The sequence below is a fragment of the Elgaria multicarinata genome, chromosome 13 (assembly GCF_023053635.1).
Source record: "Elgaria multicarinata webbii isolate HBS135686 ecotype San Diego chromosome 13, rElgMul1.1.pri, whole genome shotgun sequence".
In the NCBI taxonomy this organism is placed as follows: Eukaryota; Metazoa; Chordata; class Lepidosauria; order Squamata; family Anguidae; genus Elgaria; species Elgaria multicarinata.
The window spans coordinates 18,102,593-18,128,309 of NC_086183.1; positions in this window are offsets into that span (position 1 = coordinate 18,102,593).

Consider the following 25,717-nt stretch of genomic DNA (forward strand, 5'->3'; position numbering starts at 1 on the left):
GCAATAAGGGAAGAACAATAGCTAAGTGGGAGAACACATCATTTGCATGCAGAAGGTCCCAGGTTCGATTCATAGGATTTTCTGATAGTGTTGGAAAATACAGTATCCTTCCTGAAATCCTAAAATCCTAGAATCATAGAAAAGTAGAGTTGGAAGGGACCTACAAGGCCATTGAGTCCAACCCCTTGCTCAATCCAGGAATCCACCCTAAAGCATACCTGACAGATTGTTGTCCAGCTGCCTCTTGAAGGCCTCTAGTGTGGGAGAGCCCACAACCTCCCTAGGTAACTGGTTCCATTGTCGTACTGCTCTAACAGAAAGTTTTTCCTGATGTCCAGCCGGAATCTGGCTTCCTGTAACTTGAGCCCATTATTCTGTGTCCTGCACTCTGGGAGGATCGAGAAGAGATCCTGGCCCTCCTCTGAGTGACAACCTTTTAAGTATTCAAAGAGTGCTATCATGTCTCCCCTCAATCTTCTCTTCTCCAGGCTAAACTTGCCCAGTCGTTTCAGTCCCTCCTCATAGGGTTTTGTTTCCAGACCCCTGATCACCTTGTTTGCCCTCTTCTGAACACACTCCAGCTTGTCTGCATTCTTCTTGATTGTGGAGCCCAGAACTGGATGCAATACTCTAGATGAGGCCTAACCAGGGCCGAATAGAGAGGAACCAGTACCTTACACGAGTTGGAATCTATGCTTCTATTAATGCAGCCCAAAATAGCATTTGTCTTTTTTGCAGCCGCATCACACTGTTGGTTCTTATTCAGCTTGTGATCATGACAGCTGCTGCCAATCAGTGTCGACAATGCTGGGGTAATGGTTTGATCCAGGATAAGACAGTGTCCTGAGTTCCTGATTTGGTCAGCTGCTGTGGTGGTGGGATGTCATGATGGAGCTGTCCCTGGAGTAAGCTGAACTTCTACTGCAACTCTACACTTTCACTCTTGCTCAAAACTTTGCGCCCAATGTGCGCCCCTCCCCTTTTGCCTTTTATGCCAGGCCACAAGGATCCAGCTATAAAGCCATGAAATTGACCATGCTTCCACCATTTTAATCCTTCACTATTTTGTCTTCAGCTGAAAAGTTGCCTGAAAAAGGCAGGGAGGGCAGGGGAAAGACGGTACTGTAGCTTTGCTGCAGGCCAAAAGGATAAGTGTCAAGAGACGACTGCAGAGAGTTTATGGGCAAACCTTTTAAGAGGTTTTTCAGAAGTTGTAAGTCTTCAGCTTTGACTGTTGATGTATTTTTCTTAAAGAGAGAGAGAGAGAGAATAAAAATAAGGATCTGAAAGCCCATTTGTTCAGAACATTCTTTCTAATTCCATTGAGCCAAAATTTATGTTAAACTCCCAGGAAAATATATTTGGTGCTATCTTCTGCTCAGCCACCAGCAATTTTTCTCCCTCCCTTTCTCATTCAGTTCTGCTAATGGAATTATTGAGATGCTTAAAAAAACCCTGAATAGGGCCTTATCTTAACCTTTGCTCCCTATTGTAAGTGATTTAGTGCTGCTGCCTTATCTGGACAGAATTAAAGGTTGCTCTTCTTCTTTTTTACTCCCCTCTCTCACCCGTCCCCTGTAGGAAAAAAAAATCCTATACACTCTAATCATTAGAAAGGAGAGGTGAGGGACAGAAGGACCACCTTTCATTTTGAAAGCAGAGGTTATTCCTGAGAAAAGCTGATTGGCAAAATAATAATAATAAAAAAAATCCCCCCTTGTCCTCTTTGTGCAAAGGGGCTTATCAACTTAACAAGCCTGCCTGCAATGGCTGGCAAAATTTGCATTTTGGAACAAGGATAATGGTGATGGCATGTGTGTCCCAGTGTGGGTGTGTGGAGAGGGTGTGTGCATGTGGTTCTAGAAAGTTTTTCTTAAAAAAAAAGAGTTCCAAAATGCAAATTAATTGGGTCTGTTCCTTATGTGTATCATGTTTCCCATTGTGAAGTGCCATACACAAGGCTTTCAATAAATGGATAGGGTTGTATGTGAGAGCAGTCTTATGGCCCCTAGACAGTACACCAGGGGCCATAGGATTATGAAGGAATATCCTGATGATGCTGTAGTAAGAGTTTAAACCTCAAAAGGGTTTTCCTGACATTGGAGCCCTTGTTTCTGTTCTAGATATCTGCAGTGGCTCCCTTTATGAGGGTAGAACTCTGATCTCATAGAGGAGGGCTGGAAATGAGCATTTGGGGGAAGAATGCCCATAGACAGGGAGAGAGTGGCTGGATGACAACCCCTCCCAATTCATCACAAGCAATGCATGGAATTTTGTTTCTGTTTGCAAATCATGTGAACATGTCCCCTTCACAAACTTGAATGTGAAAATTCCTCTTCTTCCTCTCCTCCTCCTCCTCCTCCTCCTCCTCCTCCTTCAGAAATATTTGCAAATTCCCAAAGTTGTACATAATCACATTCTCACTCCTCAAATCCAATGGGTTGGATCAAAAGGACCATGAGTTGAAGGGAAACAACCAATAGTTTTTTGTTTGTTTTTTACAATTGTTTGAGCAAGAGTTTGTGCAAAGACTCATGAAGGGTATGGAGCAAAAATAAATGTTGGGTTTTTAGCAAAGGGAACATTCTGAAATGCAGCAAACTCACTGATTATTGTTATCGTTTTTAAATCAAGTCTCATGACATCTGGAGCTTATTATTTTAAAAAATCTTAGTTCCTGCGCTTCCCTGTGCCCTTTCATTTTAGTAAAGGACTCACAATTGGTGATGTTTTCCCTGTGCATTCCCCCTCCACCCTCAACAACTGCGCATTTCAAACTCTGAAAGCATTAATCAATTAATCCTTACCATCCATGGGTTAATGGCTCGATGATAAATGAAAACCAGAGCTGAGATTAATCACAACCAACCATCTGGGCTCTCCCACTGCTGCTGCCAGAGCATGGCTTCACTCCTCCCTTGCCACTTTTCTGTCTTCCCTGCTTACCCACCATGGAGTTTTGCAGACCACTGCCAGGAGAGAGGAGACAGGAAGAAGGAAAGAAGTGGAACACATTGCTAGATTGTTTTCTACAAGCAAAAGGCTGCAGGGCATGAGCAAGCCCCTGAGGGTAGTTAGTCTAAGGCCTAATCTACACCAAGCAGGAGATTGCACTATGAAAGTGGTATGTAAGCAGTATATAAAAGGCAGGATCCACACGACTGCTTTATAGCAGTATTGAAGTGCACTGACACTTCAATACTGCTATTGAAGTATTGTTGACAACTGTTGGGGCCCTTTGATACAGACCATATATCACATTCATCCTGCTTTCATTGTGCTATATCCTGCTTGGTGTAGATTAGGCCTAAGATAGGTCAGGGGGAAGTTGGAAGACATTGGGCAGTTCTGAGCTTGCAACTTGCTTGATGCAGAACCGTGTGCTCAAATGGCCTCTCAAAATTGAGCACTGAATTCCCCCTCTCCATCAGGGAATCTGCTCAGAGTGATGACTCAGGTGAAGAGACAGGTTGCAGGACAGGCGACCAGACTGCATCTGGGACTTGAGTTAGTTTCAGCACCCTGGACAGTATTCCTGGAGTTAAAGTACTGAGTGACAAGTTTTACTGCTACACAGGCTAGGAGCAACCAGCAGCTTTCTAGAAGCTCTACCCTTCCAGTGCTGTACTTAGATGTGAAACCCTTTTCCAATGGCATTTTCTGGGAGTGGAAGTTGGAGGATCCAGTGTAAAGCAAGCACCACCGGGCATAAAGCCACTGACATTGAAAGGAATCCCTTAGGGGAATCTGGTCCAGTTATTGCTTTCTCCAGGGTTTCTCATTTGGAGGGTGTTTGAAGCTCGAGTCGTTTTCCTTGATCTATGGTTGCAAACTACAGCAGCCTTAAAGAGCTATTCGCGAATCTAGATCTAGGAAAATGGCAGAGCCCCCACCTTTGTGTAAGATGTCGGCTGTAATCGAGGACACGTGGCTAAGGAAAGTCCCATGGGTGATGGGGGCAGCAAGTCTGGGGGGATGAGCAGAGAGTCCAATGGATTCCCGGTTGGATTCATGTCTGGCTTTCCCAGGTGCCAGCAGAGCAGATGCTTGACTGTCGAACAAGAACCCGCAATGGCTGAGCCATTTCGTGGAGGAAGACCTTGCTTTGGAACTGAATGCAAAGTGGGTTGGCTGAGTCCTGAAGTGCTCTGAGTCAAATCAGGGCCAATTCAGAGCTCCCAAATCTGCCCCCGAGGTGAGTTGGGTGTGGGTGTGTGCAGAGCCCTACTTATTTTCTCAATGCATAGACCAGTTCTTCCCATTTTTGAACGATACCCATTTTACTCCCAACCACATTTCTTCACATTTGGCAAACATAGGCATTTTTCAATGTGTATTTTTCACATGTCCACATTTTCTGCATCAATTTTTTTTTTCCTGTTCTGCAAATTGCAACGGAAACTCAGAAATGCACGGATCTTGACCGCAAATTGCATGTGGCAGACTAGGGCCGTAGCTAGACCTAAGGCTTATCCCTGGATCATCCAGGGGTCAAACCTGTTCATCTAGGTGACACACAGGAGATCCAGAGCTCAGGCAGGGGCGAACCCTGGATGATCCCAGGATAAACCTTAGGTCTAGCTGTGGCCTAGGTAAATTCTCATCAAAAAATGAACTGAAAATATTTTCTCATATATCCCTACTCTTCCATAAGGGCCATGGAAGAAGAAACTAGTTGTGCTTTATCATTGTACCCTTCAGTGTTTTGTATTGTTTTCCAAAATTCTGTCTGATAGGCTTTCTCAAGGTGACCAGCAGAGAGCTGGAAACAGCACTGAAACTGGAGATCTTGGCTTCCAGTTCTGCCTCTGAACCGCAGACGGGCTGTTCTCTGCCGGAAGGAAGAGGGACTGGAGAGAGCGAGGAAAGCAAATGTTCATTAAACGAAGTTCCCCTCCAGAAGAGCGTTCTGCTCCGTTTACATAACCACCAAATCAAACAAACAACACAGAGGGCCCCAGAGCTATTCTCCATTAGCTGTCATTTCCAAGCAGATCCAGAGCCACAACAATCTGAGTTAAAGCGCCGCTGATCGCATCCTGACAGCTTCTGAGATGTTAGTTGGGACTGCATTAGCCCCATCTGTCATCTCTCTGTCCAGGCTCGTGGTGCTGTAACTCACCGCGACAGTTCCCTCTGTCATCTCCGAGAAGAATGTAGGTTGTGGAAGGAAACGTATTACTTACGGGAGTGCCGTGGCATGTGGGGCCGGCGTCGCATAATGAAATCGCTGCCTGCCATCCGCAACATATATCACTGCTAGAATGAACAAGGAGGGTGTGGAAGTGGGCTTTCACCCTGCACTTCTGGGTGCAATGGGGAAACCTGCTGTAGCTAAAATGGATGAGTGGGTTTGCTGCCCTGGTCACCTCTGTGGTGGTGGTGGTGGGCTTTCACATTCCCCATAAGCTTTGGCAGCCATGTGCAGATGACAAAATGGAATAATCAATGTATGGAACAGGTGGTATCAGATTTGCTAGACTGAGGCTATGAATAGAGCTATCAATGGTAGGGATGTCGTGGGTGCCTGACCAGGTCTGGGAGTCCGACAGACTCCTCTGTGTCTGCCCCACTGGATGCAGTACCCCCAGACCTGCACCCCATGGCTCAGTGACTGCTCAGCAGTGAATGCTGTGTTCACAACTTTAATCTTGCTCAAATGGGACCTTTACGGCTGCTATTTATGCAACTTGGGAAATACACAATTTCCAAAGCCACCATCTGTTCGAAAATCACGTGGGCATGACCCATTCACAATCCTGAATGTGAGTGTGAGCAGAAGCACTTCCCCCCCCCAAGAAATGTTTGCAAAATGACTTTGAAAAATAGGTAACTTTTTTTTAAGTGCACTTATCTTGTTTAAAACACACACACACCCATTTCCAGTCAATGGGGGAATGATATGCACCGATACGCCCACTTTCCCCATTCAAATTAGATGAAAAACAAATAAAAAACAAAATTGGGAACTAGCTGAGATGGCCATTGAAGTGATTTTCGGAAAATTCAGCTGAGCTCAAAAATACCTGTTTCTCAACAGTTGCAGCCAAAATAGCCAAGGGTTATGAATGATGGGGGTTGTAGTCCAACAACATCTGAAGGGCCACATGTTTAGGAGATTAATAAATCAGACTGTCGGACACATTGGAATTCCTTGTATTCAATAAAATCGTGGTTTTAACTTATCCTAATCTTGGCTGTCATGTCTTTCCTCCAGCGTTGGGGTGCAGAAATAAACAAATATCTTGACAGCTAACATGACTAAATGGATTGTGGCACTAGAAAATGACACAGTGGTTCCCCCCCCCCCTGTTCCTTTGCCATGACAAATTGGACATGAGATTGGAAAGCACCTGAAGAAGATTAGCTCAACATCTGAGTCAGAAGTGATGCAGCTGTTGATTTAAGAAGAATCCTAGATTTTACTCTTAGTTGCTTGGAGTCAAAATGTGAGAAGACTTTGAAAGAGGTAGGGATGTCTGAGAAGTTCATTTCAGTTTGGTTTTGATCAGGATTTACCCATTTTGCCTCTTCCAGATTGAACAGATACTCAGACCCAGCCACAGTCGAAGTCTGTAAATGATCAACATCTGTAAAAAGGGCATGAAAAATGTGTACTTTTGGAAAAAAAATTGCATAAATAAAATTTCAGATCAAGATTACCTAATTATCTGTGCTCTGAAGGAAAGGGAAGGGACCCATAGTTCAGTGGTAGAGCATCTGCTTTGTAGGCAGAAGGTCTCAGGTTCAATTCTTGGCATCTCCAGGAAGGTGGGATAAATAATTCTGCCTAAAACACTGGAGAACCATTGCTGCCAGTCAGTGTAGACAGTATTGGGATAGATGGACCAATGGTCTGACTCCATATAAGGCAGCTTCCGGGGTTCCTTTGGTTTCCTGACCAGAAGAGTGGCAGAATATTCCGCCTTTATGATATAGGCCATAGCTAGATGGGGCTTTATCCTGGGGTGATCCCCAGGATCGTCCCTGTACATTCACATGACACACAGGGGATTCCGGGATCAGGGAGGGATGATCCCTCCCTTGCCCCGGGATATGGCCCTACACTATAGGGTCACTTTTTCCATGGTCTCAGGATGATTCTGAGACTGCAGAATGTGTGGGCGGGCATCACAGTTTGTCCCAGCTACTCATGGTTACTTGTGAGGAGCTGGGACCTGTGCATGAGGCACAGAGCTCCTCAGGAGCTCTGTGCCCATCGGGGTGGGGTGGGGGAGCAGGATTTTTTAAAAAAACAACACTTACCTTTTGCACATGAGCACTCGTGCACTCCATCCTCTTTTAAAAAACAAAACAAAATGGTGGGCGTGACATCCTCTCCCTCTGAGGTCATCACACGCTGCGTGTAAACAGAGGGGGAGATCTTTCAATAAAAATATTGAGAGATCTTCACCCCTCCATCATGCTAGACCAGTAGGTCTAGCTGAGGCCTTTGATAGCTCTGGAGATGTGCTATATCTAATGTGTGTGTGTGTATGTGTGTGTGTGTGTGTGTGTGTGTGAAAATGGGGAGGCTCCCCTCAAAATTTTCCAAACATCCCAGGGAATGGATTTTTTTGGGGTTATTGGTTTTCAAATTGCTTCCATTCCCCCCCCCCCCCACATTTTTGTGATCTTTTCCCAGGTTTTCATATCCCTAGGTAGCTCCAATTTCCCAGCAGCAAAACTATGTTTAGAACTCCATTTTGAACACCACACTGGCTGGGAGCAACATTTTCTTAATTCACATTTTAATACACACCAACCAAATTTGCACTTCCTGAACTAATACTTGAAACAGAATAAAATTGTCCATTTTTTTTTTTACTCTTCAGAGAATGTTGTAATGGAGTGCTCTGATTTTAAAAAAAAGCCTACAAAACAACAACATACATACATTAAAGAAATAGTGGACAAAAAACCATATGCTAGGAAGAAATATATGCAAAGAATTGCTTGCATATATTAGAGAAAAATGCTTCCAAAAATACACGCTGAAATGCATAGGAATTTTAGTTTGGGCATTTTCTCTTTCCTTTCTTTTTTAATTCTTTTTGGAACAAACTTGTATTTGAAAAAAATGTGAACATTAAAAAAAGCAAAGCAAATGGATTTATCCATTCCTAGTCCACACCGGCTAACAATAATAGCTTATTGTGAATTCAGTGACTTTACGCTGGAATCAGCTAAAATTTGAATTGGAGAGTTCCAACTCATAATGCATGTTCTTAAGCAATATACCACAACTCTACCTCTTCCCAATATTTAATTCCCCCCCATTGTTAATCATGACATTTTGACATGCCACTAAAGCTTGCCAAAAATCAACAAACAAAACAACAACAGCAACAACCCAAGGACCTATTGATATTTGTGGCAATGGTCCCAATTTGAGTCTCTTTAAAAGCCACCTTGTGACAGCCACATATCACTTAGTTCTCCTGCCATGGACATGGACTTTGCAAAAAGACCTCACTACATTATGGAAGAAATCTGATGAAATGAGAATCCAGAAGGTTCATTAAGAAAATATTTCCATGTGAGTGATGAGTGGATGATACAGGCAGATATGACATTAGAAAAGAATGCAGGGGGTCAGGGAAAATGTGTGGGGAGCACAGGAAGAAGGAAGTCAAACAGATGGAGGAAGCAGATGAAACAGAAAACATCAAGAGGCAGTGGGATCATTTCCTGCACTGGCCTAACCCACTCATTCTATCAGGGACACTAGGAACATGAACACATCCATGTTCTTTCCGATTCCAGGAAATGATGCTGTTGTTTAATTGCTTAGTGTGAGATGGGGATGGACAGCTTAGTCCTTGTCAGTTTCACATGTATTCATTCATAAGTCTTTTCCATCCCGTTTCTGCATCAATACATCATTCAAATTGGATGTATTTAGGGACATATTTGTGCATTGCTAAACATATTTTATCTCTGTTGGGTTTATTTTTTGAGCCAAGAACTGCATCACACAATTTGGAGGAGTGCAAAATGCAAAGGATCGCTGCATTCAAGTCTGCATAGTATTCCTGGATGTGCTGATCAGGTTCACTTCAAAATGCCTTCAAGCTAAAAGAGAGCCAACACCCATGCTCTAAGTCAATCTTGGTACTGGGCAAAAAAACAAAAAACAAAAAAAGTGTTCCTGAGCTCATTTGTGACCAGATTTCACCTTTACTGACACCTATCCTAGGGATGTATGAAAATCTCATGTTTGTTTGCAAAACGTATGAACATGCCCTGTTTGAAGCCCCAAATGGGATCACAAGCGAAAGCACCTGTCCACCAAAAATGTTTACAAATTGCCGGGCATTTTGTCTGTCTCTTCCGCCAAGACGCTTGTTCATGCACTGGTTATTTCACGGTTGGACTACTGCAACCTTCTTCTCTCTGGCCTTCCTTCTTCTCACATCAGTCCGTTGGTTTCTGTTCACCACTCTGCCGCAAAGATCATCTTCTTGGCTCGCCGCTCTGACCATGTTACTCCACTTCTGAAATCTCTTCATTGGCTTCCAATTCACTTCAGAATCCAATATAAACTTCTCCTGTTAACCTTCAAAGCTTTTCACTGTCTAGCTCCTTCCTATCTCTCCTCTCTCATCTCACACTATTGCCCCGCTCGTGCTCTTCGCTCCTCTGATGCCATGTTTCTCGCCTGCCCAAGGGCCTCTACTTCCCTTGCTCGGCTTCGTCCATTTTCCTCTGCTGCCCCTTACGCCTGGAACGCTCTTCCAGAACATTTGAGAACTACAAGTTCAACCGCAGCTTTTAAAGCTCAACTAAAAACTTTTCTTTTTCCTAAAGCTTTTAAAACTTGATGTTGTGCAGACTTTATACTGTTAGTTTTACCCTACCCTGTGCCTGCTTACCCTACCCTGTGCCTGTTTGCATTCTCTTCCCCTCCTTATTGTTTTACTATGATTTTATTAGATTGTAAGCCTATGCGGCAGAGTCTTGCTATTTACTGTTTTACTCTGTACAGCACCATGTACATTGATGGTGCTATATAAATAAATAAATAATAATAATAATAATAATAATAATAATAATAATAATAATGTACTTGCATTCGATTTGCACAAATTTCCCAGTTTCATTTTTCCCAGCCTAATTTCTTCGTGGAATGAATCAGCCTCACATTAGTGTCTAGAGGAAACTTGCACAAATTTCATGTTCAATTGCTCCTCAATTTGTTGTTCCACAACAATGGAGGCTCAGGACCAGGGCAGATGGCTAGCAGCCTCGCTGGATGCTCACCAAGCCTCAAGGAAGCCTTCACATCACTGGCTTGGTGAGTGTCTGACAGAGCCGGATGTGGCTGAGGCCATCCATTCCTACCCAGGAGATGATTTTCCATTAAAGTGAGGTGTGCACTCTGTTTTAAAGACTAATCACCAGTTTTTTCCCCCTGCCACTGCTACTCTATCATCAAATTTCAGTGGCAAAGGGAGGGTTATGGTCCTCAGTGGGTTCTGGGAGGTGCAGGATTGGTCCCCAGACCACCAGATGTTTCTCACCCCTTTCCTAGAAGGTCTCCAACTCTATAGGTCAACTGTACAAGTCAACGTATATAAAAGTTATGCAATAAAACTGCACCAAGGGTGACTTTTTAACTCCAAATGTCTGAGTGAAGGTTAATGGCTGCATGGGAAAACCTAGACTCCCCCCCCCCATGTTCTCCCTGGTGTTGCCCATCTTTCCAGAGACTCTGGAAGACATTTGTGAAACCACTCCACCACAGTGAGGTTAGATTGTGTGACTGCACCATTTACATAGTCAATGCAGTCAATGGAAGGGGATCTGTCAAACTTTGCATCAGTGCATTGCATGGGTTACACCAAGGAGGCTTGGTAATTGAGTGAATGACTGTAGCCTTCTTCCAACAATGAATCCTTCTCCCCCTCTGACTGTGTGGAGAGCTGGAAGTCTATCACATCAGCTTAATGGAGCATCATCAACTTACCTCAATGAGGCACTTAATCGAAGGAACATTTATACCACTTGGGCTGCTAGGCACACTTTATGACAGATCTTCGTGCAGGAGATGTCATTGTGCATTTAGCTGTTTGTTACGATAGATTGGCATTATGAGCAGGCTCAGTGAGCCCTCCAATTCACAATGGGAAATGGTGCATTTCCCCACCCCCACCCCAGGCAAAGTCAAGAAAGTTAGCTGAGTAGCACAACACATACTTTGGGTGCAGAAGGCCTCAAGTTCAATTCCCGGTAGATGGGAAATACATCTTTTGAAGAGCCATTGGCATTCCAAGTAGACAATATTAGCTAAATAGAAGGATAAACATTTTGGCATCATTTGGGAACATTCTAGGGAGGGGGGAATGATAACTGCCACACAAATATGGGGGTTGTATGTTCTTCACAGCATGCTAGGTCACAAACACTCTTTCCTGTGGTGGGTGGAGCTGCCCTCCTATTTTCACCATTCCAGTTTTTGCGCAATGCCTTCCATTGCATTCCACAGAACACACTGAGTTTCATGGAGTGAGGACAACATGGTCTGCAGGATTACAGCGGCTGGATGCCTGTATAAACCCTTCCTCCTCATTGTGCGATGGTGGCTATCAGGCATGGCACTCTTCCTTCCTCTCAGTTAAATCATCCCATGGCTGTGGCTTCTTGCAATACACTTTGCACTTGGGGAACAAGGAGAAAAGAAGTGTTGCATGACTGCCTAGAGAATGCCTCTGGGTGTACTTATTTATTTCTCAAAAAAAGAGACCCTAGACATCCAGGATCTGGGAAACACACACACACACACACAAACACACACACACACATACACACACACACCATCTGGAAGCATGCAGGGATTCTCTGCAATTATTCAGTGGTGAGAGAAATGCATTCTGTGCCTGATCAGGGGTTCTTTCATTTTCCCATATTTCATATGGACCAGGATTGTTTCCAGGCATTGAATGCAGCTCTATTTTCCTCACCCAGAAATTAAATAAACACAGGTACAGGCCTAGGGAATCCTGTCTTGAATTCAGGACCATGGATAGCAGTCCTGCATAAGACAGACGATACCTCAGCACTGGCCTAGAGCAAGTGCCAGGGTTTTTGTAGCTTGCAGGCAAACACACACACACACACACACACACACACACACACACACACACACACACACACACTTGGAAAAAGGGTCTTATAAAAAAAACACAAACCAAACTAAATTGTCACCCATCTTTAAATTCAATAGGTACAGCTATTCCCAGCATGGAGATGACTGTGTTAGACCTCCCTGCTATGTAGCTGCAAATGATGAGAAACCTGTCAGAAAAATGGTTGCAGCTTTGATTAAGCACTTACATGGTCCAATACACAGGGATTCAAACCTAGACTTTTAACAGCTAAGCACTCAAAGCCCTGGGCACTGGTTGGGCAAATCTATCCGTTTCATGTTTTCCCAACTTCTATATCTATATCTATATAATATGTGTGTGTGTGTGTGTGTGTGTTTCCATCCCATTTATATAGACACTCAGGAATTTTAAAAAGTCCTTATTTATTTATTTTAAAAAATGATCTAAATGAAATTCCCACCCCATCCCTAAAGCAGCCCATTGGATTCTTCGGTTCTATGGAATATTCCAAGGGGAATGACTATGCCATAATGTAGCATCATTCCCAGGGTCATCATCATCATCATCATCATCATCATCATTATTATTATTATTATTATTATTATTATTATTATTATTATGGTCTTCTAGGTAAGCTCCCCTTGAAAATGTATTGAATTTGCCTCCTGAGCCAGGCTTTGACAGCAGTCTTCAACACACACACACACACATTTGCTGGGAAAAAGCTGATCTGAATGCTAATTGGCACAGCTTCCAATGAAACTATAGTTTTGTCTTCTCTCTCTCTCTCTCTCTCTCTTACTTGTGTTCAAGTCTTTTGTAATATTAACTGATCTCAAATAATGATTCTATTGTCAGGGAGGAATTCTGATTTTATCTTATTTGACAGAGGCATTTATGATGTTAATATTGGTTGGGGGTGGCATATAATAGTGGAAGCCGTCTTTAATTTAAGAGTTCTGCTATTTTGTCACAGCAGCTAAGACTATACTAATAGATTCTGACTTCATGAAAATTATATGTTTTAAGAAATGGGGTTCTTAACAGACAAGATCCTCCTGATAATAATACGGTAGCACAGCATACAGAATTGTACCTGGGAGCAATCTTTGCTTGTGGCTTAACAGGCTGAATGTGAAATACACCAACTGGTATGCAGAGATCAGTTCACATTTCTTAAAGGATGATTATGTTTGATCAGAGGTTGATGGATGACAGCTTGCTTGATCAGTGAGTGAGGGAAAATCATAAAGGAAAAGAAGTACTTCTTTTGTTTCCTTGTTGATGACCTCAGAGGACCTTGCTGCAAAGATGGTGGAATTAATCCAACAGCTCTTACCAAATCCATATCCTGCTTGGGTTTGCTGCACATGATGTGTATGTGTGTGTGTGTGTATGTGTGTGTGTGTGTGTGTGTGTGAGAGAGAGAGAGAGAGAGAGAGAGAGAGAGAGAGAGAGAGAGAGAATAATGTTTTGGACATGTACTTATCTTACCAAGCTCCACAGTTTTAATATGTTCCCCACCATACAGACCACTGCATATTAAGTATATTAATCTGTATTTGCCTGAAAAGCAGCCTTGCTCAATCTGGTGCCCTCCAGACATTTTGGATTACAACTCCCAGAATTCCTGACCATTGCCCATGCCATCTGGTGCTCATGTGAGTTGAGGTCCAAAACATCTGATGTCCACCAGGTTGAGAAATGCTGCTGTAAAGTCTCTGGTGTCGGCTATGCACCAAGAGTTGCTAGGTAAATACCTACTTTATTTCCCCTTATCAATACATTATTGGGATTTTATATTCAAGATAGAACAATATTTTAACCTTTCCCCACCCGTTCAAACTATCTTAGTTCTTCTTGCATCCATCTTGACTACAGCACCATTTGCACTGATGCAGGTGGCTTGGAAACAAGATAAGATAGATAGATAGATAGATAGATAGATAGATAGATAGATAGATAGATAGATAGATGAGGATAGCCAGAGGCAGGAATGATGATGACAGAAGCATTGCTGGGTTTGGGTCAATAAGGCTCTGGCCCCAAAACTAATTCCTAGGGTTTAGGATCTGATCCACAGTGCCCAAGGTGCCCATTTGTGCCAATGGACATTTCCCCACTTTTCTTCTCAGCTTCATTACCATGCAAGGAGGCAAAATGTCTAGCTTTCTTGGCCTGCTTCATCCATGCATTATGAAGGACTTCCGTATCCATTCAGATGTATCCATCCTATGAACTGTTAACACGAGAACATGCTGCATTCAGTGGAGAACAGGATATTTTTTTCAAGCCTGGATTTGGCAAGTTCTTTCCCCTTCATATTTCTCTCCCATGAAAGATAAGCTCTGCTGGTGAAAACAGTTGCTCAAATGGCCTTGTTAGCGTGTGTAATTTTTTATTTCTTTGAAGCTGATTAATTCTTATCACCAATGCCAGCTCTTCCCATCCATTTGCAAGATAAATATTACTCCCCATTAACACTTAGATCTCTTGGGAGCGCAGCAGAGTTGTGGTACATTGGTTTGATCTGATAGAGGCTTATCTTGGCTGGTGGCCAATACTCATTGCATTGGCTAGAAAAATACCAGGCATTTCTTTGTGCCTTTCACATTCCAAACAGGTTTGTTGGGGAGTACCTGTCTGACTTTAAACACTTTCTTCCCTCCATCATTTCCCCTTGGGTGGAAAACCATCAGACAGAACCAACTGACCATGGCTGTATTTTAGCAAATGAGAATACAAGAGCAAATGATGAGTGCATTACTCTAGCAAACTGCCAAGAGACAAGAATGTTCAAGCTGCATGCTAGTACAGAAGATTCGCCTTTTTAAAAAGACAGTAGGGGTTGGATCCAGATTTAGTTATACTTGGAGTTAGGGATGGACGGGCTCACCGGCATTGGTTCTATTGGGTGCCTGTGGAGCTACCAACACCTCCTGCCCCTCCTCACATCACCGCACAAGCTTCTTCGCTAGCCCATCCGGAGCCTCCATTGTGCACAACAGTGGTGGCTCCAGAAATTGTGTATTTCCACATTTGTGGAGCACTCACACCATTAATGTTGCGTAAACGGGACCTTTACAGCTGCCATTTATGCAAATTTGGAAATTCGATCCATCAATTTATTGAAGGCAACCAAATACAAGTTTTAGCCAATTTTGGGAAATGCACAATTTCTAGAGCCACCACTGTTGTGCACAGTAGGGCTCCAGATGAAGGTGGGTGGCTGCTGGGTGATTGCCAAGTAACAGGTACTGTGAGCATGTCATGGCTCAGGAAGCTGGGTCTTGGGGGGGGGTAAGCACCAGGGAGTCTGTGGGACTCCTGGACTTAGTCAGGCATCTGCAACATCCCTACTTAGAGCATATTGACATTGGATATGGTCTAACTGAAACCCCATGTATTTCAATGGGGCTTTTCTAAGTACAATTCAATCTGGATCCAACCTAAGATCTAAATATTCTTGCAGGCAGCATTCCTCAACTTGGTGCCTTCCAGATGTTTTGGACTACAGCTCCCAGAATTTCTGATGATTAGCCATGCTAGCCTGGGCTTCACAGGACTTGAATTCCAAAATGTCTGGAGGATGCCAGTTTCGGGAAGGCTGCACTAAATTCTAGGGATATGCAGGGATTTCATTCAGCCCACTTTTTAAAAGTAAACTAACCAGGTCCATACCTCCTGGACTAATGTGCTGATCAGAAGGCAATGATCCTTTAGATTTTTCACCTTTTTTTTTTAAGATGCAGTTCTTTAAACAAGGCATGGATGCACATAAATCATGCATTTGGGGCCATATGTTTGTGAATGTGTATTTTGTGAGAAAATATATTCAAAATATGTATTTAAATAGAAATATGTGTGCAGTTATTGTTTTTAAAAATTGTGGTTTATTTTAGAAACAGGATTGCACTGAGTTATGAATGAACACATGCAAAAGTGACATGCCCTGGAAATAGACTAGGGCTGCTGGAGGAATCCAGTTGGCTCAGCTTCCCAACCCTCCATTCTATCTTCCACCCGCTGACCTGACTTCATCTACAGCCAGCTGCCAGATTTTCCAGAATTATTATTATTATTATTATTATTATTATTATTATTATTATTATTATAATAAATAGCCATTTGTTCCAGTCACAGTTTTCACAAGCTGTGCAAATTTGGCTGCGATCTGTGTAATTTGTGAACATTGCAGCCTCAATTTGCACAAACTCCACAAATTGTGGCCAAAATTTGAACAAATAATTCAAATCATGACCAAAATTTGTACAAATCTCTATTTCCACTTCCCCACAATAATAAGAATAATGTTAATCACCCTCCCCATGGAGGAATTTGGTGAAATCTCACCCCTCCCCATTTCACTAACCACAGATATGGTGGAGGTTTTCATGAGGTCATTTTCGCACAGCTCTAGGAGAAATAGTTTGACCTTGTATAAGAGAGTTCTCTATATTTGAATATATTTTTTATTTCATTTCTGTACCAGTCAATAGCCAAAGCTCTCTGAGTGGTTCACAACAATTGAGCAGTTCACAATAATATACGGGTGTTCCAGCCAGAGGAAATGTTTGTGATAGCTGGTGTGAAAAAGGAGACAAGTATGAGTTATGTAGTTTGGTGTCTGTGAAAAAACTAAGCTAAGGTTGACAAGATCTGGGAATAAAACCATTAACTGGATTGAATTTGGATTGAGTTTTGAATGTGAGTGATATTGTTCTGTTTTGATTCTAGTGCAGGAAAATAAAGGTTCAGTTCCCAGTTCAGCATGCCAACAGTGTTTTGGACCTGATTCACATGGGGAAATGTCAGTCTTCAAATTATGATGCTTATTGACATTTCCGATAAGGCAGTGAAAATTGGAACTTCATTTATTCTACCTGTCCAGTTAATAAAGACTCGGCAGGAAATTTTTTAATTACAACATTAACAAAACGTATTGTAATGCTTTTATTAAAAGACACACAAGAGTATAGTATGCCTTTTGTTAATGTCCAGCAGTAAAAAGAAAGAAAGTATCCCACCATGTAAAACATGGTTTTCAACATTGAGTTTAGACTGCATAATATCCTCTGCCAGGAAATATTTAGATCTTAGGAACATTAAAGGTGGGAGGATAGGAAGAGAGGGAGAAATAGCTTGTCTACTCACTCGAGCTGAAAGGGAGGGACAGATAGTGTTTAGATGCATATATATATATATATATATATATATATATATATATATATATATATAGTCTGCATGCTCCCTTGAGACAAAGTTTCATTGGCTCTGCAGATCTTTTATGTTTTCCCAGGAGTAGCAGCTAGGAAAGCTGTACAAGGCTGCAGTTTAGGGAACAGCATGCATTACATGGCAATATGTCATATTGTTAGACAGCCGCTGATGCTGAAGAAATTGCATTAGTCTTCACGCCATTCTCAAGGGATGATGAAACATCTATTACTTGGGATACTGAGAGCTTGTCTGGATGTAGAGTGAAATGGTCCCTGCTGTTTTATATTCCTTTAGAATACTGGTTCCCAACCCATGGTCTTAGTAACAGTAGTAGTATTAGAATCACTTGCCAGAGGATAATTGAGAAAATTCCTGTAATGGCTTCTAGCTTATCTTCTGCTCTTCCTTTGCTACATTTGTGTCCAACTTCATCTTCCAGAGACACCTTTGTAGTAGAAAATCTTATTGTCTGATAGATTATCTATCTATCTATCTATCTATTGATCAATCAGTCAATCTACCTATTCTATCATCTACTTACCTACTAATTGAAAGGTGAATCTTTCAATTGTGCTTTCTCTCTCGTTCAGATTTTCTTTTTTAAAAAACAAAACAAAACCCAAGTTCTTTCTTTCATTAACTTTGCCAATGCTGGTTAATTCTCATCAAAAGCAAACTGAAACAATTGTCACCTATCTCAGATTGCATCAGCCAAATTCAACAGGCACAGCTTTTCCCAGAATGAAGAGGAGGATGTAATTATACCTGCCTGGCATATAGCTTTTAAAGACAGCTTTTAAAGTCAGAAGAAGAAAAAGGAAGGAAGAGATGGCAAGCATAATTCAGAAGTAACATTGTTTAATATACTGGGTTTTTAATATACACAGAGAGTTTTAGATGCTAAGCACCTGAAGGCCTCAGACTAGATGGACAAATTTGTCTGTTTTGGTTTCACCTTCATTCATGTTTTTTTTTTAAAAAATAAATAAATAAATCAAGTCCTTTTTTGTCCCAAATATGTAGTGTTTTTCGTTTGTGTTTGTTTTTGTAAATTCTTATCAAAACCAAATGGAAGCAAAATTCTCACCCATCCTAACTCTGAAACTGGTTGACATTAGGATCAAAACTGCCCCTTCATAGAACATTTAACTCATGAGATGCACTACCACAAACTATGGTGATGGGCACTAGTTTAGATAGCTTTAAAAAGAATCAGACAAATTCATGGAGGATAAGCCTGTCGTGTTTCTCAGAAAACTCCTGTTTTCGATGGGAGGCAAATGACGAGGCTTGCTAAGTAATCCACAAAGCTTTTATTAAGCAACAAATGTCTCTTCTACCTGAAGTGAGTCTAACCTCTTGGAAACGTCCAGGTGAAACTATGCAAACTAAGCAAGACAATTGTCAGCTCAAGAAGAATAGCAACCCACTTCCCAAATGCCCGTAACTTCAGGGAGCCTGGTGCGGAGACAGGTTCTGGCGTAATCAAACTGACCTCTCATACTTTCCTTCTACGCCATGTGTTAGAGCTTCTGGCAGATCCTAGTATCAGCTAGCTTCTTGAGATGCTCACTTCTGGAAGAAAGCTCACTTCCCACCAAGTGTGTAGGATTTTGCCTTGCAGAGATAAGCTCTGGAGGGGGCTGACTCTCAGCTGGAGAATCACCCATGAGAGCTTCCTCCCCCACTGGTATAGGCTGGCTGGTGTCTGGCGCTGCGTCTTCTAGTTCTGAATCTGATTCCGATTGATTACTTGAAAGATCTTCTCCCAAGACAGGGGCAATAGTGTTAGACATGACAAAGCCTACCAAAAACTATTCATCACAGTAAGGCCCTTTCTATACCTCCCAGCCCTCTGGGAGGAAGGAGGGATGTAATGCCTGCCATTTTAAAATAAAATCAGGGAGATTAGCTCAGTTGCACTCCAAACAAAAATGAACATTTAAAAACAAAAACATAAAAATGACCCCACTCTCCCCCCCAATGGGCACAGAGCAGCCGAAGAGCTCCATGCCCCATGCCTGCTTCCTGCCTCCTCATGTTTACTCCTGAGGAGGTGGGACAAAGCAGGGGCAGGTGCCCCCAGGACTGCAGAAAAACCAGGAAATCACCGTTATCCCAGGGTTTCCCTGGTGTCATCCCCAGTTGACCCCGGGATCCCCTGTGCATCATTTGGATGAACAGGGATGGCCCCAGGGTGACCCTGGGGAAAAACAGTGGTGTAGAAAGGGCCTAAGTAAATGTTGGAACCTCATCATTCTAAAGGCAAGAAATGAAGGGCATGGTTAAGAGGCTGGGTTGGGACTCACAAGTGGGACATGTCCTGACTTTAGCTGGGCTACACCAGTGGGTTACATCAGTTTCAGCACCACCAGTTGCAGTTTTAAAATGAGACAGAGGGAGAGAAAGGGAATTCCTAAAGGAGAAAATGAGAGCATGGCTCTTTAATATTTGTGTGGTGGAGCCAAAAAAGAAGGGGGCGGGGCTAAAGACAAAACAGCAGCAGCAACCAACCAACCAGCATAGTGCAGCTTAAAGCTCTTACTGATAGTACTTAAACGGAGAGGCTGTTCATAGGTGGGACATTGGCTAGCCTTGCTGTTCCACCTGAAAGTATTTTTGGGGTTCCTCAAGAGGTGGGAGCTGGTTGTCACAAGCAGCTAATGAGCCCAATCTCCAAAAGGAAAATTATAAACTGACCCAGGACAGAAGGAAGAGGGAGGTGGATGAAGCAGAAGACAAGGTATCCTGATGGTGAAGCCATAGAACAACAGACAGGTTTTGTTTTGGAAAGACTTAGGAGGTGATGAGAATTCCCCCCCCCCTTATTTATTTATTAAAACATTTATATCCAGCCCTATATTGCAAGGATCTCAGGGTGGCATACAGATAAAATCATACATAAGAAATATAATAAATATACAATTCTAAAACAAATTAAAACATTAATGTGTTAAAACCAATATGACATTTTAGAACAGTAAAATCCAATTAAAACAAGGCAGTGTGCAGACTGGTGGAATTTGTGTGAAAAAAAGCATTGGCCTCTGTGGTATGCCAGCTATCATTTTTTTAAGGCCAAGCTGGAAAATATTTAGCTTTCTCCAAGTATTTAGGGAGACTAAACTAACTCTGAGAGGCATTATCTTTAACTTTAGGGATGTACTGTGAACTCAGTTCATTTTTTAATCAGGATTTTACCCAGCTTGCACCTTCCAGACTGAACACCAACTTGGACACAATTTGTAGTCAAAAGTCTCTATACTTCTCAGCTTGCAATGCAATTTGCATTCACGCCTTTACTGTTGTGTACATGGGGCCTTTGCGGCCGTCATTAACGCAACAGGGAAATGACGTCATTTCAGGATCCCCCATTGTTGTGCACAATGGAGGTCCGGACATGGGTGGACAGTCTCGTGATGTCGTGGGATGCTCGCTAAGCTGCAAAAGAAGCCCAGTCATGCTGCAAAAAGGGGCAAATGTCTGTTGTGGCAGGGCAAGCGTCTAATGAATTGGACCCGGGTGAATTCGGGTGTTTTTTTATTTTATTTTATTTTATTTTATTGACATAGCCTGGAAAGACTAGCATTTCCTGAAAATCCTTTGTTCTTGCAAATGCTTGTTCAACTGCTGAGTGTGTATGCATGAAGCAAGGATAGTGTTTCGTTTTCCATAAATGTGGCTGGACCTTCGGTATAGCTTGCTGGTGAGCAACAATTGTAATAGCACCTTTGTGTTTGACTCCTGCTTTCAGAACTTATACCCCCCAAATAATCTTTTTGACCTTTCTAGAAGTCCACGTTTGGCATTTCTTTTAGCACTTCTGTTCTTATTCCACAGCCGCTCCGTTGCCTATCCATAGCTGAGGTCGTTCACAAATTCATTTGGTGCGTTTTCTTTCCTTTTCTTTTTTAACGGTGGTGTTTCGCAGAGCGACCTTCAAGGAGACACCTCTTGGGGGCTCAGGAATCAAAACACCTCAGGCTCAGCATGGCCTTTGACATGCTGTTTTGAAAACCAACTTTAATCAGGTTGGTGCAGTCCTTGTATTTCCTGGCTATGTATCACAGTGCAGGCACAGAAGGGGGACTTTGTACTGCTGAGGTAAGAGCTGGAAATGTTGCCAGCTGTCCCTGGAGGATAACTTTTCATTATTGATGTGGAAAGTGGAAAATAAAATAGACTATTATGCTTTTTATCTTCAGGGAACATTTTTCTCTCTTCTCTCCCTCCCTCACCCCCCCCCACCGGCCCCAAGATATGAAAGCATTTGAATGCAGAGAATCATTTCCAGAGCAATGAAGGGAAGTCAATTTAGAGAGCGGCAGGCACATTTATTTACAGTGCGGGTGACTTGCGACGTGTGTCTCAGCCCTGCGTGATTTGATTCTCTTCAGCCATGCCGGGAGAGGGGAAATCTCCAACCTGGACAGCCACGGCTGTTCTATTCTTTGAAGACAAGGCAAATGGCTAGTTCCCCTCCATTCAGAAGAGTTCTTGATGTTGATTTTGCTGATTTTTTAACATAAGGATTTCAAGATGAGAAAGCAACATTGTGTAGGGCAGCCTTCCCCAATCTTGGTGCTCTCCTAATGCCAATGGCCATGGTAGCTGGGGATAATAAGGCTTGTAATTCAACACATACAGAGAGCAACAGGTTGAGGAAGACTGACTCTTGAGCAAAGCAGGGAACTTAGCTCAGAAATGAAGCACATACTGAGCATGAAGAAGCACTCCGGTTCAATCCCTGGCATGTCCAGCTGAAAATGAACATGTAGCAAGGCATGGGAAAGACCACTGACTGAGGCCTCAGCTAGACCTACCTGGTCTAGTGTGACAAAGGGGTGAAGATCTCGCGATACTTTTATCGTGAGATCTCCCCCTCTGTTTACACACTGCATGCGATGACCTCGGAGGGAGAGGATGTCACACCCGCCATTTTGTTTGTTTTTTTCTTAAAGGAGAGGAGCTCACGAGCACTCATGTGCAAAAGGTAAGGCTTTTAATTTTTTTTTACAATTTTCCCACTCCCCCCACCCCACCCCCAATGGGCTCAGTGCTCCTGAGGAACTCTGCACTCCATGAGCGGGTCCCGGGTCCTTGCGGTAATCGCAAGGAGCCAGGTCAAACTGCAACGCCTGCCCACATGTTCCATGGGAGACAAAAATCTAAAGTGTGTCCAAAATGGGTGCATGTACAAAAAGGCCTCCCAATGGCCTTTGGTTCCCTGGGCAGCTGCAGAGGACAGAGGAGGTTTCCATTCAGTTTTGTACTTCTAGGACAACTGTCAGCTAGCATATGATTAGCACATAAAACTCTGTGCCTTATGGTCATGGAAGGATGTTTTACGAATCTTGTGCCAGTGTGCTGAAATGTTCAGAGGCAGAAGGAATGAGACAATGCTCATATTTGATACATTATCTCATATTTCGAAGCCAAGAATTGAAGGCACCATTGTCCTTTAAATGTTGAAATATGAGATGTTATGTGTCAGACAGCTTTTGGTCAAGCTAGCCAGCTGTACATCTGCTCCAGTGAGAAGGGACCACCCTCCCAGTATGCCAACATATACTGTTTCTCAATACATTAACCATCCTTGTAGGTAGGGATTTTGTTAAATCCATGTGTTTTGTGGGTTGTGAGTTGTCTTCTATTTTGTTGTCTGCTCATTGATGCAATCTGATTTCTTTTACCAGAATTTTATTCTAGTTGTACTGGTTTGCAGTAGTCCTAGTTTGCAGTAGTGCTAACATGTGCTTGTGCAAATGCATGAATACATGTGCAAATGCTTAATTCATGTGAATTAGTGCTAATGTGAATTAACACAAGTTTCCCCAAAAGTTTCTTTTAAAAAATGGTCTGCAACTCTGTTGATTCATGTGACTTGGAAAAAACTGATCTGTTGTAGAAACTGCAGGTTGGATTCATAGAAAACTGAACTCACTTGTATCCTTTTGCAGATTTCTCCATAGGACCTCCTCTTTCTTCATGTCTCAGCCCTTTTTCTCTCCTTTTCTCTCTGTTCCATTCTAGGTCTCTTCCTTCATCACCAGATGACTCTGCTTCCCCTTCTGAGCATGGAGAAAGGGGCAGCCCCTTTGGAGTGTAGGTGGATAAATAACGAGACAGACAACAATAGCTGGGTTAAAACAGGGCCACGTATTTATTTAGCGATCTGCAAAGGGGGTTGAAAACCTATCGGGCATCCAGTATGGCCTGCTTACAGGCCCCTCAGGTCAGGCGAGACATTCATGGCCCGTGGGCAGGTGCTGCACCAATTGACTTCCCATGGGCCTCCCCTTTTGGGGTAGGGGAGCCTTCCTTTGTCAACCCCAACTCTAGGGTGACCATATTTGGGAAACCAAAAAAGAAGACACCTAGTGTGTGTGTGGGGGAAAGCAGCTTTCTGAGTCCTGCAGAAAGTACGTTATTCCCCGGGCTCCTTAAAGAACCTGATTGGAGTGGAGGAGGGGAAAGGATTTCATTCTGCACCACCACCATCCACTCCAATTGGGGTCTTTTCTATAATGTCCACGAATGACCCACTTTCCCCTTTAAGACCTCAATTGGACCTCTGGGTGGGGGAATGATGTGCCTCAAGAAAGCATGTCACTCCCTCCTGCCATGCTAATGGCAGCCTTAAAGAGGAAGGTGTGTCATTCCAGGACATTATTGAAAATTATAGAAAATCCCCCGACACCTTGGAAAGAACAAAAACCAGGACAAGTCTGGGGAAATCCTGACAGTTGGTCACCCTACCCAACTCAGACCACCTGGTTCAGAGAGGGTGAGTAGGGCTGGCCCCAAAGGTAAGTCTTATCTCCCTAGCTAGGCCGCTGGGCTCAAAGCTGGGAGCCTCAGACTTACCAGTCACCTTGAACAGTGCCCGTGAATGCTCACCAATTCGGAATCCCTCTGGATGTCCGTACCTAGTGCCAAATAAATGTGACCAAATTAAAGCAGATTAACTTATTAACACTCCCAAACTGTCTTACAGTGTGAATTGGGGGGGGAGTCATGTACAATTCAGTATATGAGTACAAAAATCCTACTCGGCCCTGTAAAAAGCAACCAGAAAGCCCACACTGTCTACAGGGAGGGAGAGAGGGAGGGAGCCACGCAGTGAAAGAGGAGGTGGGGGTGAGCCTCCTTTTAAAGCCTCTACATCCCCCTCCCCTCCTCAAGGCCCAGATGTGCCCTACCAATGGCAGGAAGGCACGTCTTGTTCATCCCCCCCCCACTCACAAATGCTTCCCCATGCCCAGGCCAGGCCGGGCATGGCAGAATAGCCATTCTCTGTGCCCAGAGAGGAATGCAACCTATCTTTTGATGGTGATGTGGGGTATGTGTACACCTGCCAGGTATCCTGGGGTCATCTCTAAGTTGTCCCTGTTCATCCATATGATGCACAGGGGATCCTGGGGGCAACCCAACATGACCACGAACTTTCCCCAGGATATCAGGGACTGTGGAAATTCTGATATTTCCATGGTCCCAGGACCATCTACAGGCAGTGTGGCCACCATTCCCAGGTCATCCCTTTTCCCCTGCAAATAGTAGGGCTGGACACAGAGCTGTATGGGGATACTCCATGCCCATGCGGGTGGGGGGCAGCAATTTTGCCATCCTTGGCATGGTGGGGGATTGGGTTTGTGTGTGCGTGTGTGCTGCCATTAGATGTTTTCTTGTCCACCGTTTCTGGGTACCTGAGCTGTGTTCACTTAAAACCCAATGAAATGATGCATTTCCAAACATAAGGTGGGAACATATGGACCCATATAACCAAGCACACATACGTGACTTTTGCATGATGAGACAACAGTGGGCCATTATTGGCATTCAGCCAGATTTCCTTCGGCAGCAAATTTCACATTTAATTGCAAATGAGGAGGCCATCACATGCTGAACTAGAAGATGAGAATGTTAATGAATGTTCTTTCGGGCTTTAAGGGAAAGATATTGCCCAATGCTGTGGAAAATTAAAATTTGCTCCTAATATGCATGGTAAATTTAATGCTAAAGACTAAAGACAAATGGGACAGGAGCTTAATCTGAGATGACCCCATTTTGCTGGAATGTTATTTGTATATCTTTCACCTCCCCACAGAAAGCAAAGAAGGAGAAAAAACTAATTAGTTCTGGCATACTGAATATAAATTATTCCTCCTGCAAAGTTTAAATAAGGGGGGTGGGGTGGGAGGCTATTTGGAGAAATCTGGAGGGCATTAGGACAGGTATGATTCCAGACATTTTGACACGCTGGGGTGGAAAATCAAAAGAAGCCCAAGGGGGGAAATATATGTAATAACAGATGAAATAACTGATAATTTAATAGCCTTTAATGGTGCTCAAACAAAATCTGCTGACTGAAGCGGCCTGCCTCAATT